The following is a 21,152-nucleotide window of genomic DNA, read 5'->3' as shown; positions in this document are numbered from 1 at the left end:
AGATTCATTCCATATTATTTTATATTAAAGCACATTGTGCACGTCTAGTCCCACTTGTTTATTGCAACACCCCATCGCGAGCCTCGACCCAGCAGTTGTGGTTTAATCGACGAAATTGTACTGACAGGTTTCAGACCAAACCATGAAGTGTCACAACAACGTTCAGGTCCCCACAAAACGCTTGAATGCAGCCGCTAGATCCCTAATGAGCATATAAAAACAATCACACGCACAGGCATAATTTCAAGTAGAGCTCCACACCAACATGACACCTCGACCCAAAGCTGGGTTCCTGGAAGGAGGAGGCCACGGTCGAGGCAGGTCATGAAGGGTTGGGAGCCAGACCTAGGCCTCGCATGACTGCTCTACAAGAATGCGCAGAGAAGGCGACTGAAGGTTCACGAGGCGATAATATACAAGTGTCAAGGCACAGGCTGGATGAGGATAGAGTTAGTCGCTCGCTATCTTGCTGGAGGTATGAACGAATCAGTTCTATAACTCCTTCTTTGGTGGGCTTCTTTCTAAACCTAGTACACAAACACACATTCGCAAACACACACATACACTCTCACCCTAATCCACTTGACCACCCATCCCCGAGCCGTTAAGCCAAACCAAGCCCCTTCAACCGAGACCGTTCCACGTCGTACTCAAGGAACACAATCACTTCTCTGTACAGTGCGGCCCAGTTTTCTGACCCCTACCACGGAATCTGAGGCTCCAATTCACCAAAATCTCAAGTCTCTCATTTCCTGGCACCAGTGTTCTTACTCACCCATACGTAGTATGATTTATGTTGCTGTTGTTGTAGGTTGAGTTTCTTATCTAATTGTTTTTAAATGGTTTTTTCCACGTTCCTAGTACCGTTCGTTCATTCATTGCGTCTAGATTTAATCACATGTCCAATCATGCAAGGATTAGGTCACGCAAGCACAAACCATATAACCAGATTCAATTGTGATTAGTTGCATAAATCTTTGGGGCACAAGTGATTATGACAAACCGAATGTCTGAGAAGCTACTATCAGATTTCATCCAGTAATAGGGATGTTGTCAGCGAAACTTCCAGGTTTCGTATTCGCCCCCCATGAATCAGGCAAACCATACAGGTAAGACTGGGATTAAGAGAGGCACAACGCACTGGGAGTGATTTAGGCGTCAGATAGGAGCGAAAGACTAATTTCTGTAATTAATCAAAGCCCCAGTGAGGCTCATTTGAACTATGCATACGCATCACCCGCCGTCATCACTGTTCAGTATTGGACACATGAGGACAGTCATTCCACAGTCTCAGATCGTCCTAGTCTAAATTGAAATTCATCACATTGATTCAGTAAACCATAATATTTTTGATCATCATAGACTGGAAACCGAGAGCCATAAAACCCTAACCAGATTAAGAAACTTAGACAACAAACTCTCGGATTCAGTCACCATACCCTCGAAGAAGGGGTTCATTCCAGGATGAGACCGACTGAATCATTACAGGTTTCAGGGTGAAAAATCTCAGTATCCTGATAATCCGCAGGTGGCAAAGCCACTCAGTTATATGCTTGTCAATATTTTGACATCATCGACTTCTCAGAAAAAACCTCGGCTGAAGAACTCGATGAAACATGTACACACTCGCCATTACGACAGGACACGCAGCATTAAACCAAACACCAAGGAACAGCAGCCCGTTGCTCACACAACAGGTTAAACCCTAAGTCCCCACTTAAGTCGCTACGCTTAGTAGCGCCGCCACACTGGACCCCGATACGGAACCCGTGCCGCTGTAGGAATTTGCAGACAGCAAGGGAAGTGAAGGCATTCACTGAACCTCAACCGCCTCCGCAAGGAAACAACACAAGACTCCAAACGCACAGTGTACTCAACCCCATGGCCCTACAAGACAGGCCGAGACTCCACAAACTGCTGCAGACTCAATTCGACTCGACTCGACTCGACTCAACTCATTGAAGGAAAGCTACCTTTCCACTGCTTCTTACACACGGTGGCGGAGAGCCTCACAACCCGTTCGATGGCAACGAACAAGTGTGGCCTGTGTCTCTCTCCCATCATTCAACTGGAATACTAAAGAACTTCCTTCAAAGGTGCCCTCCATTACCTCATCTGATCGATTTCGTCCACCCCACGCCTCTAACCTCAACACCACCTGAAGTACATTCTAAGACCTGGCCTCTTTATTTTGACAGAAAGGGGGTCAATAATCCACTTTTTAAGTAACTTGCAACTAATATTGACAAAGGGTAGCATATGGAATAACTTTCATTAATCAAGGCCCCCTATCCCGCTATTATGTAGTAACATGGCCATTAGGTGAAAGAAGAAAGAAAGTATTTTATTATAGAAGAGCCTGATTAAAAAGATATAATAGAAAATCATAGATAAAAGATAGGCAAATAATAAAATCTTGGAGTGTTAGAACTGCTTTTTATGAAAATAGATTCTACTTACTTTGTACAACCATAAATAAGGAAAATCAAGGTAGATTAAAAAAAATAAAAGATATAGGCATATGTAGGAAGAAGTTAGGAGTTGATTTTAGCAAAAATTACCTCAAGAAAACAAGAATTGATATCCAAAGAGGACCAATTGCCAACCAAGGTTGAAATCAAATCCTGAGCCACAAAATTCACCATTTTCGCCATTTCTAGGATTCTTTTTCAAATCAAAAAGTAGAAATTGAGAGAAAAGCAAGTGGGGCTTTTTTAAGGGTTAATTTTGAAGGATTTGAGTTTGTAATGATTTTGTAAGAGCTTTGCAAAGTCAAGGTTTTTTTGGGTGACTATGGTTTTTTAAAAACAAATTGGGTTGATATTTTGGATAATTTTATGAATTTTGTAATAGATCTACTAGTGAAAATTTGTAGATTTATGAATATAATTATACTTAAGATGTATTAAGAATTTGAATTTAATTGAATAATTAGGTTGAAGATTATTAAAGTTCAAGTGGATTGAAGTCTTAGAAATTGGAATTTGAGGATTAATGACAACTTCTAAGTTTTTTAGAAATTTTCTTGTTGGATTGAAATAAAAATTATTTATGTGAATAGTAGACTTAATTTTCAAAAATTTTATAAATTTTGAAAAAAAATTAATTATTTAAAAAAGAGATATTAGTATTGGAATTTTAGTATTAATGTTGGAGAAAGATGTTACTTTACACCCAAATAAATTATCTTATATTTCTCTCAATTGGTAAGTACAATTGATGTCATTTTTTGTGTGCTTATTTTTAACTAAGTTTTTGAGAAGTATGAAATTTTTGAATTAATATCAATAATTTGATTATTAATTGTTGAGGTTTAAAATTTTTTTAGAAATTATTAAGAGTTTGATTGAGATTTAAGATTTGATTAGGGTTTGGTTTAGGATTTAGGATTTAAGATTTGATTAAGTTTGATCAAAGATTTAGGATTACTTAGGATTTGATTAGAATTTATTTAAGATTTGATTAAGATTGGTTTAGAATTTCATTAAGATTTGGTCTAAGATTAGAATTTGGTTTAGAATTTTATTAAAATTTTATTAAAATTTCATTAGGATTTTATTAAGATTCAATTAGGATTTGATCTAAGATTTGATTGAGATGTGAGATTTATTTAAGATTTGATTAGGATTCGCTTAGGATTTTATTAGGATTTATTGAAGATTATACTAAGATTTTATTAAGGTTCAATTAGGATTTCTATTTTTGATATAAATATTTTTAAAAAAATATTATTTCTTTATTTTTTTTAAGATATGTATATATATATATATATATATATATATATATATTTCTTTAAGATTATTTTATAATTTCTTTATGTTTCTTTTGTAAGTTCTTTAAAATTCTTTTGAAATTTAATTAAAGATTGATTAGTATTATTATAATTTAATTAAAATTTGTTTAGGAATCTATTAGAGCTACTAGGATCTTTTTGTTGCAAGTTCTATTTTATTTTCTATAACCAAAAGCTTGATGCATTTTCAAACAAACTTCATGAAACTACTTTAGCTAATTACAGGTTTTGAGGAACAAATTTTGATAGGCAAGTAAAATTGATCCTAGATCAATTAAAAAATATAACTTTAAATAAAATTTTCAAGTTTCTTCATAATTTTTCCATAGTTTCTTTCTTAGCAGCAACAACCTCGATTTGGATAGATGAGATCACAATTATAGGCTGTCACGGACATACATATAATTACCTATATGAATAGATAAAAGTATGTAAAAGTAGGTTAATTGTGTAATATCTTCTAGAGAAGCTTCTTAGAAGCTTCATAGACGCTGCTTTGACTTTATAGGAGTCTATAGTTGACTTTTAGGCTAGAAACTTGGTCAACAAGTTAGCCATGTGCCACACATGTTGGAAGCTTAAAGAACAAGCTAACTACGTGGTCCATCCATAGAAAACTTGCCTTGCAAGCAAAGGCATGTGGCCTAGAAAGTCAACATATATTGGAGGTCTTATGGAACATCGCCATGTGGCTTCTAGTTAGATAGTATATATAGAGGCAAGAGTGAAGCCCTCTTCACTCTTGTCAACTCCTTTCTTGCTTCTAGTCTAGTTTCAAGGGTCTCTAGTTTTCTTGTATTTTGGCAATAGCCATTCCAGTTTCTTTCTTAATATACATATTTCTATTTTGTCCTATTTCTTTTTGAGAAAAGTCTCACTTACTCTTTAGCTTTCATCGAGTTCTTGTCCCTGACAGATTGACAAGAGTACACTTACAATATCAGAGCTTTGTCTTTTCTTGATTAAGAGTGGATTACCCCTTTTTCTTGATAAGACATAAGCGCATTAGAAGTTGCGGATTACCCTCTTTTAAACTGATATTGTTCTTAGTATTTTCTTTGTTATCAATTCCTGTCTTCTATTTGTTTTGAGCGTTGTTAGACATCTTCTCTTTTCTAAGTGCTACTATGGCAGAGCTTGTTGAAATGAAGAGTGCAATGGCACAGATGCAAGAACAATTGAGGGAGTTAATGCTTGCGATGCATCAACTCAATTTACCACCACAAGGAGCAACAAGAATGGTAGGAAGTGAAGATATAGAGATGATTGGGGCTGCTTCAACATCTGCACCAAACCATGTCCCTTCTCCCAGAATGGAACACCCTTCGAGTGTTAGAGAACCGAGAGTTGCCTTGCCCGAGAAGTTTGATGGTACCAGATCCAAGTTTCGAGGATTCATGAATCAGGTCCAACTAGTGATTGAACTTCAACCCCAGAGCTATCCAACTCCAGGGTCACAAGTAAGATTCATTGGTACACTTCTTTTAGGTTCAACATTGTCATGGTTTTCATCTTTTCTTGAATGACGAGATCCAATATTGGATAATCTGGAGGCTTTTTTGGCGGAGTTTCGATCCATGTTTGGAGAACATGATGCAATTCGTGTTGCAACCAACAAGATCCGTATTTTGCGAGAAGACAATCGATCAGTAACATTATATGCTTCGTAATTTCGACAACTTGCAACTGATATCAAGTGGGATGATGCCGCACTTGTGAGTCAATTTCTCTACGGATTACAATATGAGGTAAAGAAATTGATGCTTAATTTACCTGATCCTCAAACATTGAGTCAAGCAATTGACTTTGCTGTGAAGTGCGATAATCGACTTTTTGAATTTCGATCCGAGAGTCGCACAAGTGGGCCTCAACGTTACTACAATTCAATGGCAACACCGACGTCTCCTCAACACATACCTTCGGAAGTAGAGGATATGCAAATTGATGCGGTACGTTTCAAACCTCTTACTGAGCAAGAAAAGTCTCGTCGTCGACAAGAAGGATTGTGCTTATATTGTGGAGAACCTAAGCACACTGCTCAACATTGTCCAAAGAAGCGACGTAACTACAAAATGAGGAGTACGGCTGTCAAAGATGACAGTATGTTGGAAAACGAGTACGTCCAGCTACAATAGGGACCGTGCGGCTGGAATCTTGTACAACTTCTAATAAAGGTCCTATCCTCTCCTCAAAACCATCTCCTTGTTTTATAATAGATGTGCGTTTAGGACCTAATAATTACAAAGCCTCTGCCTTGGTAGATTCAGGAGCCTCATCTTGTTTTTTAGATGAAGAATTTGCTAGATGTCATAGAATATCATTAATACAAAAAACTAAACCTGTACACGTAGAAGTCATAGATGGTCGTCCGTTGTCTTCTGGAGATGTAACTCACGAAACACTTCCTGTAGATGTAGTAATAAATGGTCATAGTAGTTGCGTAATTTTTAATATAATTAGATCTCCCTCTAATCCAGTAATTTTAGGCTTATCATGGTTAGAAAAGTATAATCCTCGAATAGATTGGATTTCTCGTAAACTTGCTTTTCCTCAGAGCATTAGTAACAGTTCTATTAATCAAGTAAAAAACCATGAGTCTAGTATAGTAAAACTCACACCTATAGGTGCAAAAGCATTTATACACGCAGCAAAAGAAGGATCAACTTTTACTATTTATGCTGCACCTATTTCTGAAAGCGTAAAGACTTCAAGTGGCATTCCAAGTCAATATCAGGATTATCAAGACGTTTTTGAGAAAAAGAATGCAGATATTCTTCCTGAGCATCGCCCATACGATTGTTCAATCGATCTCAAGGAAGGAACTCAGCCACCATTTGGACCAATTTACAGTTTATCGCAAGATGAGTTGGCTGAACTCAAGACATATATTGACGAGAATTTAGCGAAGAATTTCATACGCCATTCAAAATCTCAAGCAGGAGCTCCAATTTTATTCGTAAAGAAAAAAGATGGATCTTTACGAATGTGTGTTGACTATCGAGGACTCAACAAGATCACAATCAAGAACAGGTATCCATTACCTTTGATATCAGGACTCCTTGACCAGTTAAATCAAGCTAAGATCTATACAAAAATAGATCTAAGAGGAGCATATAATCTAGTACGGATCAAAGAAGGAGATGAATGGAAGACTGCGTTTCGAACCAGGTACGGGCATTTTGAATATAATGTCATGCCTTTTGGACTCACGAATGCACCAGCTGCTTTTCAACATCTCATGAATGATGTATTTCGTGAATTCTTAGACAATTTTGTCGTCTGCTACCTAGACGATATCCTGATTTATTCTAAGAATGTTGAAGAACATGAAATACATGTTTGTCAAGTATTACAAAAACTCAGAGATGCAGGATTGTACGCCAAGATGGAAAAGTGTGTATTTCACACTACTCAAGTTGACTTTTTAGGATACATCATTTCAAATGATGGTCTTATGATGGATTCTAAGAAAGTCCAAACAATCATGGATTGGAAGATTCCAAAGACTGTGAGAGATGTCCAATGTTTCTTGGGATTTGCCAATTACTATCGGATCTTCATCAAAGACTTCTCACGAGTTGCAGCTCCACTTACACGCTTGACTAGTAAAGATAAATTCCAATGGAATCAAGAAGCGGAAGCAGCATTTGAAGCCTTGAAGACATCGTTTGTCTCTGCACCAGTCTTATATCGTGTTGACTTTTCCAAGGCATTTTTTATGGAAACAGACGCATCGGATTTTGCCTTGGGTGCAGTTTTATCACAAATGGGAACAGATGACAAACTTCATCCGATAGCTTTTCATTCAAGAAAATTCTCAGCAGCCGAGATCAATTATGAGATCCACGATAAAGAACTTCTTGCAATCGTGGATTCCTTTCAAGAATGGCGTCATTATCTAGAAGGTGCTTCTAGTCCAGTCACTGTGTATACAGATCACAAGAACCTCGAGTATTTCATGTCAGCACGCGTGTTGAATCGTCGTCAAGCTCGTTGGAATATGTCTTTGTCAAGATTCGACTTCATTATCACTTATCGACCAGGAAAACAACAAGGTTTGTCCGATGCCTTGTCTAGACGTTCTTATTTTGCACCAAAAGAAGGAGATGCAGCTTTTGAGCAACAAAGAACGGTCCTCTTGAAACCGGAGCAATTTCATCTCCGAGCAGTGAAATCAACATTGACTGTTGATTCAACTTTTCTCAAGCAAATCCAGTCCAGTATGTCCTCAGACCCTCTTGTTCATGATATCGAGAATAATTCTTCCAAGTCTCATGATTCTTCTAAGTTCGAGTTCAAGAATAATCTATTATATTTTGAAGGACGCCTATATGTTCCAGAAGGAAAAGCACGTTTGCGTGTTCTTCAAGCACGTCATGACTTTCCAGCAGCAGGGCACTTTGGATATAATAAGACTATGGAACTCATATCAAGAGATTTTTGGTGGCCACAAATGTGGAAGTCAGTCAAAGACTTTGTACAATCATGTGATATTTGTTCAAGATCAAAAATTCCTCGACATCGACCTTACGGACTTCTTCAGCCATTACCTATACCAGAACAACCATGGTCTTTTGTTTCTATGGATTTCATCACAGATCTTCCAAACTCAAGATCTTATGATTCTATATTTGTGATAGTAGATCGTTTCACCAAGATGGCACATTTTATGCCATGTACAAAATCTATCACAGGTGAAGAAACAGCTAAGCTTTTCATTGATAATATCTATCGCTATCATGGATTACCTAAAGATATCATATCGGATAGGGGAACTCAATTTGTGTCGAGATTCTGGAGGACTCTTTTCAAGATTTTAAAAGTGGACATAAAGCTATCTTCAGCTTTCCATCCTCAAACTGATGGACAAACAGAGCGCGTAAACCAAGTCTTGGAACAGTATTTAAGGTGTACCATCAACTACCAACAAGATGATTGGACAAACCTTCTGCCATTGGCAGAGTTTGCTTATAATAATACGGTACATTCCTCCATGCAACAAACACCTTTCTTTGCCAATTATGGCTATCATCCACGACTTGATACTTTTGATTTTTCAAAAGTTGATAATCCTGCAGCAGAAGATATGGCAAATCGGTTGTCAGAGTTACATGCAATAATGAAGGCGCAGTTGAAGAAAGCTCAAGAACGACAAAAGATAAATGCAGATGTATATTGTAAAGAGCAACCACAACTCAACGTGGGTGATAAGGTATGGCTACTTCGTCGCAATATCAAGACCACTCGACCTTGTGACAAATTGGACTATCGTAGGCTTGGCCCCTTTTCTGTTTCTGAACAGATCAACCCAGTTGCATATCGGTTACATCTACCGGAGTCAATGAAGATCCATCCTGTATTCCACGTGTCTCTTCTTGAACCATATAAGACAGTGGATATACAAGGAAGAAGACAAATGCCACCGCCTCCTATAGAAGTAGATAATAATGCAGAATTTGAGGTGGAAGAGATATTAGACTCAAGGCGGCGCCGAAATAAGCTGGAATATCTTGTTCATTGGTGCGGATATGATATTAGTGAGCGCACATGGGAGCCATCCAGGAATCTAGCAAATGCATCAGCTAAAGTCAAAGTTTTTCATCAACGACATCCATCAAAACCAAGATGAAAACCTCTCTTATAAAAGAGACAAGATTGAGGCAAGATAACATTCAATTTCCTATCCTTGTTTGTAACTTCTTTGCATTTTGTGACGCTAATTAGATGGAGAGCCAACAACCAGCGGATTCAACTCAAGAACCTTCGTTTGCTGACTTACCGGATGAGACATTGCGATTGTCACAACCTTCAAGACGACGCAACCAAAATGAAGACCCTCAAGAACGACATGTTCTTCCTCGAATAGATGGTGAGATACAACGCGTTTGGTATCACGACCTTGGAAGAGATTCTCGATGTTTGGTGATATTATTGGAGATAGGAACGACTCCTGATGGTGTTTCAAATGTATTATTTGAAGGAAGTTATGAAGGCCTCAACAGTGATCAAATAACAGGGTGGTCTTCTCGCCCTGGAATGGGATACTATCGATGGCTAAGAGGACCCATCAACTATCTTCGAAGAGAACAAAGATCAGAGTATGTAGCAAATATAATTCGCCGCATATTAGATTTTCTCAATATATAATCACCGCTCCTCGTGGAACTCGTCCCTAGAAGGGAGGGTAATGTCACGGACATACATATAATTACCTATATGAATAGATAAAAGTATGTAAAAGTAGGTTAATTGTATAATATCTTCTAGAGAAGCTTCTTAGAAGCTTCATAGACGCTGCTTTGACTTTATAGGAGTCTATAGTTTTACTTTTAGGCTAGAAACTTGGTCAACAAGTTAGCCATGTGCCACACATGTTGGAAGCTTAAAGAACAAGCTAACTACGTGGTCCATCCATAGAAAACTTGCCTTGCAAGCAAAGGCATGTGGCCTAGAAAGTCAACATATATTGGAGGTCTTATGGAACATCGCCATGTGGCTTCTAGTTAGATAGTATATATAGAGGCAAGAGTGAAGCCCTCTTCACTCTTGTCAACTCCTTTCTTGCTTCTAGTCTAGTTTCAAGGGTCTCTAGTTTTCTTGTATTTTGGCAATAGCCATTCCAGTTTCTTTCTTAATATACATATTTCTATTTTGTCCTATTTCTTTTTGAGAAAAGTCTCACTTACTCTTTAGCTTTCATCGAGTTCTTGTCCCTGACATAGGCACAAAAAATAGACTTCAACATAATACAATCCAATATACATAAGTTTTTCCGGGGTTAGTCTTTCTTCTCCTTCAAATGTCCATCTTTGGTAGTACTACATTATGCCATTTAGTTTAGAGAGTTGCCAACTTCTATTTGCCAAGGTAAGATCAACTTAAGAGTAGCACATAAATCAATCATTTAGTCTAATTGAAGATAGAAAGTAGAGTGCTATCAGAAACATGTATTTACTGTAATTGTTATTTAGGTAATATGAATAGATAGAAGTAAATAAAAATAGATTGATTTCATAATGTTTTTAAGAAAGCTTCCTAGAAACTTTATAGACGTTATTTGGACTTTACATTTTATTTGTTGTTGATTAATAGGTTAGAGACTTGGTCAACAAATTAACCATGTACTACACATGTTGATAGCTTATGGAACAAGCTAACTATGTGACATTTCTATGAAAAACTTTTCTTGCAAGTTAAGGTACATGTTGTGTAAAGTCAGCATATTTTGGAGGTCATATAAAATGTCACCATGTAGCTCCTAGATAGATAGTATATATAAGAAGAAGAGTGAAGCCTCGTATACTTTTGTCAATTCTTTTCTTGCTTCTAGTCTAGTTTCAAGAGTCTCCAATTTTCTTGTCTTTTTGCAATAGCCATTTTAATTTTCTTTTAATATACATACTTCTCTATTTTTATTTTATTATATTTTTTTGAAAAATTTTCACTTATTTATTTGCTTTCATCAAGTTCTTATCTTTAATAAATTAATAAGAATACACTTAGAATATTAGAGCTTTGTCTCTTCTTAATTAAGAGTAGATTATCTCTATTTTTTGATAAGACATAAGCATATTAGAAGTTATAAATTATCCTCTTTTAAATTGATATTTTTTTAGTTTTTTTCTATTTTTAAGTTCTTTCTTTTATTTATCTTAAGTAATATTAGATATTTTTTTTCTTCTAAATATTATTATAATAGAATGTATTAAAATAAACAGTGCAATAGCACATATGGAAAAAAAATTGAAGAAGTTAATGCTTATAATACATCAACTCAACTTACTACTACAAGGAAAAACAAAATTATCAGAAAGTGGAAATATAGAAATGATTGGAGCTGCTTCAATATCTACACTAAATCATTTTTTTTTTTTTTTTTTTTTTTTTTATAGTCGAATATCATTCAAGCGCTAGAAAACTAAAGAATGCTTTACTTGAGAAGTTTGATGGTATAAGATTAAAGTTTCAAGGATTTATCAATTAAGTATAACTAGCAATTGAACTTTGATTTCAAACCTATCTAACTCTAGGATTATTAGTTAGATTTATTGAAATATTATATTTTGATTTTGTATTATTATAGTTTTTATTTTTATTTTTTTTAATGACATGATCTAATATTGAATAATTTGAAAGCTTTCTTAGCAAAGTTTTAATCTATGTATAGATAATATGATATAGTTTGTATTGCAATAAAAAAGATTAGTATTTTATAATAAAAAAATCAATTTATAACATTATATGCTTCTTAATTTTCACAACTTGCAATTGATATTAAACAAGATGATGTTGCATTCATTAGCCAATTTCTTTATGGATTATAATATGAAATAAAAAAATTGATGCTTAATTTATTTGATTTTCAAATATTAATTCAAGCAATTAATTTTGTTGTAAAATATGAAAATTGATTTTTTGATTTTCAGTCTAAGAATTATATAAATAGTCCTTAACATTATTATAATTCAATGGCAATATTAACATTTTTTCAATACATTCCTTCAAAAGTAGAAGATATATAAATCAATGCAATATGTTTTAAATCTCTTATTGAACAAGAAAAGACTTATTGTTGTCAAGTAGGATTATATTTATATTATGGAGCACACTACTCAACATTGCTCAAAGAAGTGATGCAATCATAAAATGAGAAGTATGACTAACAAAGAAGATGATATGTCAAAAAACAAGTTTATTCAACTATAATATATAATGAAGGTTCTATATTCTCTTCAAAATCCTCTCTTTATTTTATAATAGATGTTAATTTAGGGCCTAAATATCACAAAGCCTTTGCCTTATTAGATTCAAGAGTCTCAACTTATTATTTAGATAAAAAAATTATTCAAAGATATAATATATTTTTAGTAAAAAATAAAATATATTCATATAAAAACCAAAGATGGTCATCCATTGTCATCTAGAGACATTATTCATGAAATATTTCTTCTAGAAGTAATAACTAATAGTCATAATAATTTTTTAGTATTAATATTATTAGATCTTTTTTTTAATCTAATTATTTTAGATTTATTGTGATTAAAAAAGTATAATCTATGAATAGATTGGATTTCTTGTAGTCTTGAATACTTTAAAAGTATAATTAAGAATATAATTAATTAAGTAAAAAAACAGCTTTCTTACATGTCGCAAAAGAAAGATCACTTTGTGTCATTTATGCCACACTTGTTTCTAATGGTAGAAAGATGTCACGGCCATAATCATGTAAGCTAATAATTACATATAGAAATAGGTAGAAGTAAGTAAAAGTAGATAAAAGTAAGTTAATTCTATAATATTTAATATGGAAGCTTTCTAGAAACTTCTTAGACGCTGCTTTGACTTCATAGGTGTCTTTAATTGACTTTTTGGATTAGAAACGTGGTCAACAAGTTGGCCATGTGCCACACATGTTGTTAGCTTGAAGATCAAGCTAACTATGTGGCCCACACGTAGAAAAACTTGCCTTGTAAGTCAAGGCATGTGTCCTACAAAGTCAACACATATTGGAGGTCCTATAGAACGTCGCCACGTAGCCCCTAGTTAGATAGTATATATAGAGACAAGAGTGAAGGCTTCTTCACTCTTGTCAACTCCTTTCTTGCTCCTAGTCCAGGTTCAAGAGTCTTTAGTTTCTTGTCTTGTGGCAATAGCCATTCCAGTTTCCTTTTAATATACATACTTGTTTATATTTTGACTTATTATATCGAGATAGTCTTTTTGTGTATATTTTTCCTCATCGAGTCTTTGTCCTTGACAGATTGACAAGAGTCCACTTACAATATCAGAGCTTTGTTTTTCTTGAGTAAGAGTGGATTACCCCTTTTTCTTGACAAGACATAAGCGTATTAGAAGTTTGCGGATTACCCACTTCTAAACTGATATTGTTCTTAGCATCTTCTTTGTTATCAAGTCTTTCTTTTCTTTTGTCTTGAGCAGTATCAAACAAATTTTTCTTCTTAGTGTCATTATGACAGAGCTTGTTGAAATGAAGAGTGCAATGGCACAAATGCAAGAGCAAATGAGGGAGTTAATGCTTGCGATGCATCAACTCAATTCACCAACACAAGAAAGAACAAGAATAGCAGAAAGTGAGGATATAGAGATGATCGGAGCTACTTCAACATCTACAACAAATCACATTCCTTTCCCAATTGTACAACACCCTGTAAGCACTAGAGAACCAAGAATTGCCTTACTCGAGAAATTTGATGGTACGAGATCAAAGTTTCGAGGGTTCATCAATCAAGTACAATTGGCAATTGAACTTCAACCGCAGAGCTATCCAACTCCAGGATCTCAAGTCAGGTTTATTGGCACTCTACTTTCTGGTTCTGCATTATCGTGGTTTCCATCTTTTCTTGAACAACGAAATCCAATATTGGACAATTTGGAAGCTTTTTTGGCGGAGTTTCGATCTATGTATGGTGAACACGATGCAACTCGTGTTACAATAAATAAGATCCAAATTCTGCGACTAGGAAATTGCTCAATAACAGTGTATGCTTCACAATTTTGACAACTTGCAATTGACATCAAGTGGGATGATGCTGCACTCATCAGTCAATTTCTTTATGGATTGCAATATGAAGTAAAGAAATTGATGCTCAACTTATCTGATCCTCAAACTTTGAGTCAAGCAATCGATTTTGCGATAAAATGTGATAATCGACTTTTCGAATTTCGATCCAAAAATCATTCACGGGAATCTCAACGTTATTACTCAATGGCAACATCAACATCTTTGCCAAACGTACATTCGGAAGTAGAAGACATGCAAATTTACGCGATACGTTTTAAACCTCTAACTGAGCAAGAAAAGATTCGTCGTCGTCAAGAAGGATTATGTTTATATTGTGGAGAACCTAAGCACACTGCTCAACATTATCCAAAGAAATGACGCAACTATAAAATGAGGGGTACGGCGGTCAAAGAAGACAACATGTCAAAAAACGGATTCGTCCAGCTACAATAGGGACCGTGCAGCTGGAACCTTGTACAATTCCTAATGAAGGTCCTATCCTCTCCTCAGAACCTTCTTCTTGTTTTATAATAGACTTATATTTAGGACCTAAGAATTACAAAGCCTCTGCTTTATTAGATTTGAGAGCCTCAGCATGTTTTTTAGATGAACAATTTGTTTAAAGTCGTAAAATACTTTTTATACAGAAACCTAAACCAGTACATGTAGAAGTCATAGATGGTCGTCCCTTGTCTTTTGGAGATGTCACTCATGAAACTCATCCTATAAAAGTAACAATAGATGGTCATGATAGCTACATAGCTTTTAACATAATTAAATCCCCGTCCAATCCAGTTATTTTAGGTTTATCCTGGCTAGAAAAATATAACCCTCAAATAGATTGGAATTCGCGTAAACTTGACTTTTCCCAGAGCGTTATTAATAGTTCTACCAACCAAGTAAAAAATTATAAGTCTAGTATAGTAAAACCCGTACTGATAGGTGCAAAAGTATTTATACACGCAGCAAAAGAAGGATCAACTTTTGCTATTTATGCTGCACCTATTTCTGAAAACGTAAAGACTTCAAGTGGCATTCCAAGTCAATATCAGGAGTATCAAGACGTTTTTGAGAAAAAGAATGTAGATATTCTTCCTGAGCATCGCCCATATGATTGTTCAATCGACCTCAAGGAAGGAACTCAGCCACCATTTGGACCAATTTACAGTTTATCGCAAGATGAGTTGGCTGAACTCAAGACATATATTGACGAGAATTTAGCGAAGAATTTCATACACCATTCAAAATCTCAAGCAGGAGCTCCAATTCTATTCGTAAAGAAAAAAGATGGATCTTTACGAATGTGTGTTGATTATCGAGGACTCAACAAGATCACAATCAAGAACAGGTATCCATTACTTTTAATATCAGGACTCCTTGACCAGTTGAATCAAGCTAAGATCTATACAAAAATAGATCTAAGAGGAGCATATAATCTAGTACGGATCAAAGAAGGAGATGAATGGAAGACTGTGTTTCGAACTAGATATGGACATTTTGAATATAATGTCATGCCCTTTGGACTCACGAATGCACCAGCTGCTTTTCAACATCTCATGAATGATGTATTTCATGAATTCTTAGACAATTTTGTCGTCTGCTATCTAGACGATATCCTGATCTATTCTAAGAATGTCGAAGAATATGAAATACATGTTCGTCAAGTATTACAAAAACTTAGAGATGCAGGATTGTACGCCAAGATGGAAAAGTGTGTATTTCACACTATTTAAGTTGACTTTTTAGGATACATCATTTCAAATGATGGTCTCATGATGGATTCTAAGAAAGTCCAAACAATCATGGATTGGAAGATTCCAAGGACAGTAAGAGATGTCCAATGTTTCTTGGGATTTGCCAATTACTATCGGATCTTCATCAAAGATTTCTCACGAGTTACAGCTCTACTTACATGCTCGACTAGTAAAGATAAATTCCAATGGAATCAAGAAGCGGAAGCAGCATTTGAAGCCTTGAAGACATCGTTTGTCTCTGCACCAGTCTTATATGGTGTTGACTTTTCCAAGGTATTTTTTATGAAAACAGATGCATCAGATTTTTCCTTGGGTGCAGTTTTATCACAAATGGGATCAGATGACAAACTTCATCCGATAGCTTTTCAATCAAGAAAATTCTCAGCAGCCGAGATCAATTATGAGATCCACGATAAAGAACTTCTTGTGATCGTGGATTCCTTTCATGAATGGCGTCATTATCTAGAAGGCACTTCTAGTCCAGTCACTGTGTATATAGATCACAAGAATCTCGAGTATTTCATGTCAGCACACGTATTGAATCGTCGTCAAGCTCGTTGGAGTATGTCTTTGTCAAGATTCGAGTTCATTATCACTTATCGGCTACGAAAACAACAAGGTTTGTCCAATGCCCTATCTAGACGTTCTTATTTTATACCAAAAGAAGGAGATGCAGCTTTTGAGCAACAAAGAACGGTCCTCTTGAAACCGGAGCAATTTCATCTCCGAGCAATGAAATCAACATTGACTGTTGATTCAACTTTTCTCAAGCAAATCCAGTCCAGTATGTCCTCAGACCCTCTTGTTCATGATATCGAGAATAATTCTTTCAAGTCTCATGATCCTTCTAAGTTCGACTTCAAGAATAATCTATTATATTTTGAAGGACGCCTATATGTTCCAAAAGGAGAAGCATGTTTACGTGTTCTTCAAGCACGTTTATGTGTTCTTCAAGCACGTCATGACTTTCCAGCAGCAGGATACTTTGGATATAATAAGACTTTGGAACTCATATCAAGAGATTTTTGGTGGCCACAAATGTGGAAGTCAGTCAAAGACTTTGTACAATCTTGTGATATTTGTTCAAGATCAAAAATTCCTTGTCATCGACCTTACGGACTTCTTCAGCCATTACATATACCAGAACAATCATGGTCTTCTGTTTCTATGGATTTCATCACAGATCTTCCAAGCTCAAGATCTTATGATTCTATATTTGTGATAGTAGATCGTTTCACCAAGATGGCACATTTTGTGCCATGTACAAAATCTATCACAGGTGAAGAAACAGCTAAGCTTTTCATCGATAATATCTATCGCTATCATGGATTACCTAAAGATATCATATCGGATAGGGGAACTCAATTTGTATCAAGATTCTAGAGGACCCTTTTCAAGATTTTAAAAGTGGACATAAAGCTATCTTCGGCTTTCCATCCTCAAACTGATGGACAAACAGAGCGCGTAAACTAAGTCTTGGAACAATATTTAAGGTGTACTATCAACTACCAACAAGATGATTGGACAACCCTTCTGCCATTGGCAGAGTTTGCTTATAATAATACGGTACATTCTTCCACGCAACAAACACCTTTCTTTGTCAATTATGGCTATCATCCATGACTTGATACTTTTGATTTTTCAAAAGTTGATAATCTTGCAGCAGAAGATATGGCAAATCGGTTGTCAGAGTTATATGTAATAATGAAGACGTAATTGAAGGAAGCTCAAGAACGACAAAAGATCAACGTAGATCTATATCGTAAGGAGCAACCACAACTCAACGTGGGTGATAAGGTATGGCTACTTCGTCGCAACATCAAGACTACTCGACCTTGTGACAAGTTGGACTATCGTAGGCTTGGTCCCTTTTCTGTTTCTGAACAGATCAACCCAGTTGCATATCGGTTACATCTACCGGAGTCAGTGAAGATCCATCCTGTATTCCACGTGTCTCTTCTTGAACCATATAAGACAGTGGATATACAAAGAAGAAGACAAATGCCACAGCCTTCTATAGAAATAGATAATAATGAAGAATTTGAAGTGGAAGAGATATTAGACTCAAGGCGGCGCCGAAATAAGCTGGAATATCTTGTTCATTGGCGCAGATATGATATTAGTGAACGCACATGGGAGCCATCCAGGAATCTAACAAATGTATCAGCTAAAGTCAAAGTTTTTCATCAACGACATCCATCAAAACCAAGATGAAAATCTCTCTTATAAAAGAGACAAGATTGAGGCAAGATAACATTCAATTACCTATCCTTGTTTGTAACTTCTTTGCATTTGTGACGCTAATTAGATGGAGAGCCAACAATCAGCGGATTCAACTCAAGAACCTTCGTTTACTGACCTGCTGGACGAGACATTATGATTATCACAACCTTCAAGACAACGCAATCGAGATGAAGATCTTCAAGAATGACATGTTCTTCCTCGAATAGATGGTGAGATACAACGCGTTTGGTATCACGATTTGGGAAGGGACTCCCGATGTTTGGTGATTTTGTTAGAGGTAGGAACAACTCCTGATGGTGTTCCAAATATTCTATTCGAAGGAAGTTACAAAGGCCTCAACAATGATCAAATAATTGGGTGGTCTTCCCGCCCTGGTATGGGACACTACCGATTGTTGAGAGGCCCTATCAATCATCTTCGAAGAGAATAGAGATCAGAGTATGTGGCGAATACAATTCGTCGCATCATAGATTTTCTCAACATATGATGACTGCTCCTCATGGAACTCGTCTCTAGAAGGGGGGATAATGTCACGGCCATAATCATGTAAGCTAATAATTATATATAGAAATAGGTAGAAGTAAGTAAAAGTAGATAAAAGTAAGTTAATTCTATAATATTTAATATGGAAGCTTCCTAGAAACTTCCTAGACGCTGCTTTGACTTCATAGGTGTCTTTAATTGACTTTTTGGATTAGAAACATGGTCAACAAGTTGGCCATGTGCCACACATGTTGTTAGCTTGAAGATCAAGCTAACTATGTGGCCCACACGTAGAAAAACTTGCCTTGTAAGTCAAGGCATGTGTCCTACAAAGTCAACACATATTGGAGGTCCTATAGAACGTCGCCACGTAGCCCCTAGTTAGATAGTATATATAGAGACAAGAGTGAAGGCTTCTTCACTCTTGTCAACTCCTTTCTTGCTCCTAGTCCAGGTTCAAGAGTCTTTAGTTTCTTGTCTTGTGGCAATAGCCATTCCAGTTTCCTTTTAATATACATACTTGTTTATATTTTGACTTATTATATCGAGATAGTCTTTTTGTGTATATTTTTCCTCATCGAGTCTTTGTCCTTGACAAAAGACTTCAAATGGAATTCCTAATCAATATCAAGATACATTTGAGAAGAAAAATGAAAATACTCTGTTGGAACATTGTTTCTATAACTATTCAATTGACCTTCAAAAATGAGCTCAATTGCTATTTGGACTAATCTATAGTTTATCAAAAAATGAGTTGATTAAACTCAAAGAATATATTAAAGAGATTCTAGTCAAAAACTGCATATGCCATTTCAAATCTCTAATAGGAGCTTAAATTTTATTTATGAAGAAAGAAGATAGATCATTGTAAATGTGTGTCAATTATTGAGGAATCAATAAAATCACTATTAAGAATAGGTACTCACTATCTATGATATCTAGACTTCTTAGTTAATTGAATTAAGCTAAGATCAATATAAAAATAAATCTATAAAAGACATACAATTTGGTATGCATCAAAGAAGGAGATGAATAGAAGACTATTTTTTGAACCAAGTACGGATATTTTAAATATAATGTCATATCTTTTGGACTTACAAATGTATTAATAGATTTTTAATATCTAATAAATGATGTTTTTTGAGAATTTTTGGATGATTTTGTTGTCTATTATCTAAATAAAAACTCAATCTATTCTAAAAATACAAAAGAAAATGAATTTTATATTTGTCGTGTATTATAAAAATTAAAAGATGTAGGACTCTATGCTAAGATAAAAAAAGTATATATTTCCTACTATTCAAGTCGACTTCTTAGTATAGATCATTTCAAATAATTAACTTATGATGGATCCTAAAAAAAATTCAAACTATTATAGTTTGGAAGATCTCAAAAATAATAAGAAATTTTCAATATTTTTTTAAAATTTACTAAGTAATATCAAATTTTTATCAAGGATTTCTCTCAAGTTATAATAATACTTATATATTTGACTAATAAAGATAAAATTTAAGAAAAAAAAGCAAGAAGAAAAAGAAATACTTGAAGTTTTGAAGACAACTTTTATTTTTGTACCAAACTTGTATCACTTTGATTTTTCTAAGTCATTTTTTATAAAAAAAAAAAATACATCAAACTTTGCTTTGGATGTCATATTGTCACAAATAGAAAAAAATGATACACTTCATTCAATAGATTTTTATTCTAAAAATGTTTTGGTAATCAAGATGAATCATGAGATCCATAATAAAGAACTTCTTATAATTATGGATTTATTTCAAGAATAGTACCATTATCTAAAATAAACTTCTTATTCAATTACTATATATATATATATATATATATATATATATATATATGTATATCACAAAAATCTTAAATATTTTATATCAATATACATTTTGAATCTTTTCTAAGCCCATTGGAGTATATTGTTGTAAAGATTTGAATTTAAGATCACTTATCAATTAAAAAAATAGTAAGATTTATGAGACATATTTTTTAAATAATCTTACTTTGTATTAAAAAAAATATTGCTTTTGATTAGTAATAGATAATTCTCTTGAAGACAAAGCATCTTCATCTTTGAATAATGAAATCAATAGCAATAGTTGATTCAATTTTTATTAATCAAGTTTAATCAAGTATATCTTTTAATTCTCTTATTTGTGATATAAAGAAAAATCCTTCAAAGTCTCATCATACTTCCAAGTTTGAATTCAAGAACAATCTATTATATTTTGAAGGATGCTTATATATTCTAAAAGGTGAAGCTCGATTATTTGTATTTAAATTTCTTTACGACTTTTTAGCAATATGACATTTTAAATACAATAAAACTTTAGAACTTATATCT

At 34.7% G+C, this 21,152-nt stretch overlaps 2 non-coding genes across 2 annotated transcripts; both read right to left on the bottom strand.

The window, feature by feature from the left end:
- Nucleotides 1-1,004: 1,004 nt before the first annotated feature.
- Nucleotides 1,005-1,122, bottom strand: LOC112278546 (small nucleolar RNA snoR83). The gene has a single exon (XR_002968725.1). It is a non-coding gene; the product is annotated as a small nucleolar RNA snoR83 (small nucleolar RNA).
- A 28-nt stretch (nt 1,123-1,150) lies between these two features.
- On the bottom strand, nt 1,151-1,246 carry LOC112278551 (small nucleolar RNA snR60/Z15/Z230/Z193/J17). The gene has a single exon (XR_002968730.1). It is a non-coding gene; the product is annotated as a small nucleolar RNA snR60/Z15/Z230/Z193/J17 (small nucleolar RNA).
- Nucleotides 1,247-21,152: the final 19,906 nt, after the last annotated feature.

Source organism: Physcomitrium patens, chromosome 25 (genome assembly GCF_059467195.1).
Source record: "Physcomitrium patens ecotype Gransden chromosome 25, ASM5946719v1, whole genome shotgun sequence".
In the NCBI taxonomy this organism is placed as follows: domain Eukaryota; kingdom Viridiplantae; phylum Streptophyta; class Bryopsida; order Funariales; family Funariaceae; genus Physcomitrium; species Physcomitrium patens.
This window is presented reverse-complemented; position numbering and strand designations above follow the sequence as displayed.